The sequence below is a fragment of the Cottoperca gobio genome, chromosome 16 (genome assembly GCF_900634415.1).
Source record: "Cottoperca gobio chromosome 16, fCotGob3.1, whole genome shotgun sequence".
Taxonomy (NCBI): domain Eukaryota; kingdom Metazoa; phylum Chordata; class Actinopteri; order Perciformes; family Bovichtidae; genus Cottoperca; species Cottoperca gobio.
The window spans coordinates 2430931-2438995 of NC_041370.1; the positions used below are offsets into that span (position 1 = coordinate 2430931).

Consider the following 8065-nt stretch of genomic DNA (forward strand, 5'->3'; position numbering starts at 1 on the left):
TAGGGGGATAGGCAGAAAGCAGCCCGTTTGATTTTTGTGCATTCTACTCTGTTCACATTATATTTGTAGTGAATACTGTACGTCCTCAACGGAGCACCATAGATTATTAATAGCCCATTAAATGGAAATTGGAAGTTTTTTCCAAATGGACATTGAAGATAATGAAATCCTCGGATAGTGTAGGTCACGCTGAATCTAAAAACGTGTATGACGAGTAAAACTGCTCAGAAAACATGCACACAGCGTAGTAACTGTAGAAAAATGTCCGTCTGTGCAGCGAACGGTAGAAAAAAACTGCTGATCCCACACAAACCATGACATCAGAAGATGCGGCAACCATTACTATGAAAAATTCAACAATCGAGGGGTTGAAAATAAACGCTTGGGGACGGAGCGGTGAACACAGCACCATCCTTTCCTGTAAGGCTTGCTGTCAGTTCCCAGAAGGAAAGGCGTTCCAAACCATCTCAGTGGTACAAACTAAATGCTTATTTACTGATATCTAATACAAATGTATCCCCCTAAAATCAGATCGCAGGAGCTAAAAAGAAATGTCATTTCAATTGTAATATCATCCGATATTTTATAAGAATAACTGCCAAGAAAACACACTGGGCAGTCGGGTACAACATCTGCTTTGTATATGAACTATAAATACAAACATACAAACACAATCACTCTTTCCAAAGACGTTTTCCAGCCTCACACTGCCACACAAATTAAAATGAGACGTGATCGGCCGTATGCTTATCCTCCGGTCGATTACTTCATCCCAGGGCGGCTCGTTGAGTCACGCAAGAAGCTGCTTTATGGCCGCTCCCCCTTTGGATTAAAGGAACAATACAGTAATGTACTTCAATGGCGAGGAGCAGGGATTATGGATTATGGGGTTGGAGAGGCAGGGATTTGGGAGATTTTGGGGAGCCCTGCAGGGTGGGGGGGGTTCTTGAAGGAGACGCAGACAAGACAGCGTCTGGACAATTGTAAGAAAGCTTTAGGATTTATATACTGCTGGGTATCTTAATCTATAATGATGTATTGGAATTTTTTAGATCATTATAATTTGTGTTTGTAATCTAAATCTGCATAGTAATGTGTGACTAATCATTTTTGTGACTTTTAAGGTTTTTTAAGGTCCTTCATGGGGACTGATGTCCTGTAAAATAACAGTATTATTCACACATTGGTGTTTAATAAGCACTAGAATAAAATGTGACATCATTCATGAACAGAAGAATCTCATCAACGTATCTTTAATCAAAAATATCTATATTTTTGTTTTATATTCAGTCAGTGGCCTCATCATCTACGCTCTTAAAAATGTGTTAAAATCACATTCATACTTATTTATTTATTTATCTTTCAGACATCTTTGCGTCTACGTTTGGTCGTCTAAGGAGCTTTTATAAACATCCTCCACCAAATGGCATCTGTGAGGATATCTGTGCGGATCTTCGCCGACAGAAGATAAACTCTGATCCCTCTGGGAAGTTAATCGGTCCATCTCCGTCTCACGAGATGCGTCTCCATCTACACAGCCAGTAGTTTATCAATTATTATGACCTCTACCAAAGTGTTGACTTACATGACGTGATCAGACAAGGTACACACCCAATAATCTAATCATTTCATCACTTATAAAAGTGCTTTAGAACAACCAGACAGACCTCTACAGATCACATACCTGACCTTTAAATCAACTCAATGTACTTGTGTAGTCCAATATATACAATGTGTGTACAATGTAATGGGCTTAACAGAACTCTTTAATAACCCTTTATTCGAGAGGGAAAAGGTTCGTATAGACTCCGTTTGCATTGAGTTATTGGCTCCATTGCTTCATTGTGTATCATACAATAACTCTGCGGCTGCAGCCTGCAAGTTCCCCCTTCAGCTTCTACTGTTAGAGAACCATTGAGCGAGACCTTTCTCTACCAGCTGCTCTTCTTGCTCGTGAAAACATACTTACAAACATAAAGCAGGACAGTGCTGATAAAGAGCATGCCTGCATTGATCAACAGATATATAGCAATACATATGAATGCATGCGTGTTATTGTTTCGGTTCTTCCTGGCATCATTAGGAGGGAGGCTGTCCCTTCAGCCACGAGGCGTTTGACATGTGGAACGCTTCAGTTTATTTAAGGTTTTGTTTTCTGGCGAGCTGCGTCTTTGAAGCCGGGGTCGTTCTGGGGCTAATCCTTCCAGCGGTTCCACAATCCACTGCTGTTTAACACATCAACTGAGCAGCGCAGGATAATATGCCAAAGCCGCGCTCACACACATAAAAAAAAGGGCTTTACTATAACTACACATAAGGATTTTACACACTGGATGCTTGATGCTCACCAGGAAATCAGGATTTCAGACTATGAACGCCTCTCTCTCTCTCTCTTAACATAAACAACAATCACACTCGCCTTCGTTTGCATTACCACACACACACACACACGCACACACACACACACACACACACACACCTGACAGCAACACACTCATTAAGTGACAGTTTGTCCAGATGAGCTGGTGTTTGGGGGAATCTCCTGGGGAAACCAGTCAGCCTTCAACAGAACTATAAGCCTGATGAATGCAAACTGGACAGTAATGCCTGCTGCACAACCAGAGAGAGAGAGAGAGAGAGAGAGAGAGAGAGAGAGAGAGAGAGAGAGAGAGAGAGAGAGAGAGAGAGAGAGAGAGAGAGAGAGAGGAGGTGATGAGGAGAGATGGTAACGAGGGAACAGGGACAAAGAAAGAGAGGAAGAAAAGCTGAGGCAGAATGTGACAAAGTGAGGGATGGACAGAGAGGGTGACAGAGATGAAGAGAGACGCTTTCATGGATCATGAACGACACTTTCTGACTTTTACTCCCACTCTGCCAGGCTGTCTGTCCCCGAGGGGAAAACTCTCAACAGAGATCTCCAATCCTCTCTGCACCGTCTACTATCAGCCACCTGAACTCCTGCTACTCCCCCACTACATGAGTGTACAATGTCTTTCAAACTGGATCGTTGAGAAGGTTTACATGCACGCAGGGCTGGAAGAAGTACTCAGATGTTTTATTTATGCACAAAAGCATTTGTATCGAAATATACTCAAAGTACCGAAAGTTAAAGTTCTCATTATGCATAAAGGTGCAAAAAAAAAAAGAATCTCTAGATTATAATTAATAATGCATGATATACACTGCTGGGTAGATTAACCTATAATGATCATAAATTATTAGGTAGTTAGTAAAGCTGTTGAATAGATTATAAGTATAAGTATTATAAGTATAAAGCCTTGTATTAAAATAACATTTACCCTCAGGTAACTCACTTTATGAAGGCTGGATTTTAACATTGCTTTATTCTTGTTTGGAGCCTAAAAAGCCAATTTTGAATCAACAGAGTTTGGGTTTAACAAACAAGCAGGAAACCAGAGAGTGAGTCAGCTGTCAACAAGCAAGCTTCAGAGCAAGACTCCCATTAAGTGAAGTGCAATGTTGGATTTCTTCTTCACTAGAGAGATCGAGAGATGTGATTAGAACTATATCTGAATTATTGTTGTCGTTTGGAAAGGGGCACATTAATGTGTTTTACCTAACGTTGGTTGAACACTGACGCTTTTTTTTTATGAAACTTTATGACTTGTGATTTGTGATACAGGGCAAGTGTACACAGGGCAGGTGTACACAGGGCAGGTGTATACAGGGCAGGTGTACACAGGGCAGGTGTATACAGGGCAGGTGTACACAGGGCAGGTGTATACAGGGCAGGTGTGTGTATACACGGCAGGTGTACACAGGGCAAGTGTACACAGGGCAGGTGTATACAGGGCAGGTGTGTGTATACACGGCAGGTGTACACAGGGCAGGTGTATACGGGGCAGGTGTATACAGGGCAGGTGTGTGTATACATGGCAGGTGTACACAGGGCAGGTGTACACGGGGCAGGTGTATACAGGGCAGGTGTACACAGGGCAGGTGTACACAGGGCAGGTGTATACAGGGCAAGTGTACACAGGGCAGGTTTATACAGGGCAGTTGTACACAGGGCAGGTGTGTGTATACACGGCAGGTGTACACAGGGCAGGTGTACACAGGGCAGGTGTATACAGGGCAGGTGTATACAGGGCAGGTGTACACAGGGCAGGTGTATACAGGGCAGGTGTACACAGGGCAGGTGTATACAGGGCAGGTGTACACAGGGCAGGTGTATACAGGGCAGGTGTACACAGGGCAGGTGTATACAGGGCAAGTGTACACAGGGCAGGTTTATACAGGGCAGGTGTACACAGGGCAGGTGTATACAGGGCAGGTGTGTGTATACACAGCAGGTGTACACAGGGCAGGTGTATACAGGGCAGGTGTACACAGGGCAGGTGTACACAGGGCAGGTGTACACAGGGCAGGTGTACACGGGGCAGGTGTACACAGGGCAGGTGTACACAGGGCAGGTGTATACAGGGCAGGTGTATACAGAGCAGGTGTATACAGAGCAGGTGTATACAGGGCAGGTGTATACAGGGCAGGTGTAGTCAGGACATGTGTATACAGGGCAGGTGTATACAGGGCAGGTGTATACAGGGCAGGTGTACACAGGACAGGTGTATTCAGGGCATGTGTATACAGGACAGGTGTATACAGGGCAGGTGTACACAGGGCAGGTGTACACAGGGAAGGTGTATACAGGTGTATACGGGACAGGTGTATACAGGGCAGGTGTATACAGGTGTATACGGGGCAGGAGTATACAGGGCAGGTGTACACAGGGCAGATGTACACAGGGCAGGTGTACACATCCACACACAGACTCTCAGAGCTGGTCTGCTGGAGGACACCACAGTCAGTCTGCCAGGATCCTCCCTGTGCATCTCTGGACTGAGCTTCAATTAAGTGGAGATGTCTCCCTTTCACCGCCTCGTTAGCCTAATTGGATTAATGAGGACAAATCTTTTGACAGACAGCTGGTTCAGGAACAGCTCTGTGGAAGCTCCAGAAAGTAAGTTCTGCATCACACCGGTACACAGCAGCGACTTTAGCTATTGTAGAGAATATACAGGCCATAACAAGGAAGTAATGTGTGTCTGTCACACGTTTAATTGGCGTTGACAAAATTATTAAAGGTGCCACAAGCCAAAGTCAGTTTTGTTTTTTATATTCAGATAATTCAAGTTATAATGCACAAAATAAAACATGCATTGCATTTTGGAAATGATGCTGCACAGTGGGGTTTTAAATACATACAAGGTCCCATGTGTTAGGAAACTTAATCATCACATACTGTAACACAAAACGCTTTGCAGAGAGATTTGGTTACGACAGACACAGAGATAAAAGGATGGAGAAAATTCACAAATAATTCACTGCCGGAAAGGTAAAGCTCTGAAAATATTCTAGATGGGTCTATTTCAGGTGTTTAAAATACATTTTGCTGCAGTCGCCGTCCTCAGCAGTACACCGCTCAGCTTACGTCTGTTTCTGCAAGCTGGGGGACGTGCCGACCGCCATCTACTGTCGGTAGTAAACTGACGATGATAAGTTCCTCAGACAACCACACTTCTAAACATATGAAGTGTTGCTTTCACCACGTAAAGCTTGATCTTTTGTTTGTTTTATTCCAGGTGCCCTCGCTGTCAAAAACTTGATTTCTCGATTTGATCATAAAATCATAAAATGTCAGAAAGCTGTGAAAAATCATCAAATGTATTGTTTTGTCCAAAGAGATTCAATTTACACAGATATAAATGAGCATTTCTGCTTTGAAAATGACTTCAAACAATCAATCAAGAAACTAAACTCAACTGGAATAACAAACAATAAAAGACTGAGTGAGTCCACACAACTGATTGCTTTAAGGGCATTCAAAGTGCAAGTCTAGTGAAAGCAACAATAACCAGCGTCTGTTGTTCGAGCCACAGACCTGCAGACTAAACAGCAGCGGGCAGGACGGGGTCGAAGCAGGACGAGGCAGGACGGGTCCGTTCAGCTCTCAGACGAGACAAAAGTGATGAAAGAGTCTTTGTTTGTTTCCCTCCCACTTCACATGAGATAATGAAACGGTGTTACGTAAACTGCATGTCTGAGAGTTTATTTATATTAGTGTGTGTGTGTGTGTGTGTGTGTGTGTGTGTGTGTGTGTGTGTGTGTGTGTGTGTGTGTGTTGTCTCTCTGCCAGTATAACCCACTAGTAATTGGGGTGGCTTCCAGTTCCTCTTGTGAGGGGTGTGGATGGTCATAATGAGAACAGTTTGGCTTGTCTTCATGTGTGTATGTGTGTGTGGGTGGGTGTGTATGTGTATGTGTGTGTGTGTGTGTGTGTGTGTGTGTGTGACTGATTGTTTGGGGGTGATGGCGCCTTAAGGCCAAGTGCTGTTAGCCCGTGCTGGCGAGCTGCCGACCCTCAGGCCTCGCCTTTTGTTCAACCCAGATCAGTCTGGAGAGGGGTGGCCACTGAAACTAGCCGCAGACCCGGGCCGCTCTGATTGGCTGTGACAGACTGTAAAGAGGAACCTGATTGGTCATGACAGTTAGGGCCCGCCAGCCAGTTTGCTGACCCAGACTGGAGGTAGGAGGGGAAAGGTTTGACACTGGCAAATAAACAAAAGCTTACAGGCTGCCATAGAAACAATATGGAGGACTTGGTGAGGAAATCAGAGAAAAACAGGTTTAAGTGAAATGTTTGGTTTCAGGTTTTAAAGGTGTAACATTTGACAATGATTAGTTAAATGCAGAGCAAGGTGCAACAATTTCCTCGCATTCACTTATTTAGCAAAGAAAAAAGGCAAAGTGGTGCCAGCTTCCATTATACATCAGTCAGTAAGTGCTGCGTGCTGCCGGGGGAGATGCAGAAAGGTCAGAGATGAAAATAGGTGAAGAGGCGCAGTGAGGGGCCAAACTGCATACGTAGTTTGTGCTGTTTTATCTCTTTATAAACCCGCTTGGTTTTGTAATCTCACCAGATCCTTTTTAATCTTTTAATGCAGACTATTATATTTTTTGTGGGTATTTTTTGTTGGGTTTTTTAAAGAAACTTCAGTGTGACAGTGTTCTGTGTTCCCTGCAGTGTGGGGACGTTACACACACACACAGGAGGGATGATTTCATTAACGTTTAAATAAATGGCCGAACCGAGCGGACGAGCGAAGCAGATTGAACGCAGATGAAGAGAGAGAGCCTCAACTCATTCTCATTGATTTCAGCTTCAAATACATGAAGCTCAAGAGAACCACACACACACACACACACACACACACACACACACACACACACACACACACGCTCCTCTCTCGTTCCCACACTCACTCACTTATGAATAAGACATGAGGCCTTTTTATCTTTACTCAACGCTGCTCATTAATATCGATATAAAGAGGAAATGCACAGCTCTGCACTCGTCTCTAATTGAAAACCTTTGCATTGATTTTACATTTAATCTCCTTCTTTAAATTTGTTACCTTCTTGTTCTCCCTGTCTTGCCCCCCCCCCCCCCATCTTATTTCATGAATTGTATTAATTTCATCCCTCTCTCCTCGTCACATAAATCTCTCCCTCCACATCTTTCCGCTCTTGCCTCGTATTCCAAGCATCTCTCTCTGTTTCTCCCTCCATCACATAAATCTTTTCATTTCTGACTCCACAGGTGGTGGGATGTAGGAAGGATGTGTTGCCATGGAAACTCTCTCGGCCTCGGCCTCGGCCTCGCTAAAGCGGCGCCGCAAAACCCGTCAAGATCTGTATCCGCACACATTAACACGCACACACACTCTCTCGCACACAGGGAAACACACACATAATAATAACGTGTTTATCTTTGAAGAACTGCGCTTTTATGAGGTCGGAAAATGTGACACTGTTCAATTCCTTTGTGTGTGTGGACACGTGTGCATGCACGCACGTGTATGAGGCCATATTTCCACACTCATAAGCTTTGTGTGTGTGTGTGTGTGTGTGTGCTTACTGTATATGTGCATCCATGCATCTACATTCACACAGCTTGTGTTTTTCTCCCTTGTGACCTGATTTTGAACCGTCACTCAATTAATATTCAAGTGAGCATGTATGTATGTACACACACACACGCACGCGC

At 44.0% G+C, this 8065-nt stretch overlaps 1 protein-coding gene across 7 annotated transcripts in view; it reads right to left on the minus strand.

Moving 5' to 3' along the window:
- The window catches only part of cspg5a (chondroitin sulfate proteoglycan 5a), a 42759-nt gene that overhangs the window by 26866 nt on the left and 7828 nt on the right, over positions 1–8065 (minus strand). The gene's annotated exons all lie outside the window — the stretch shown is intronic.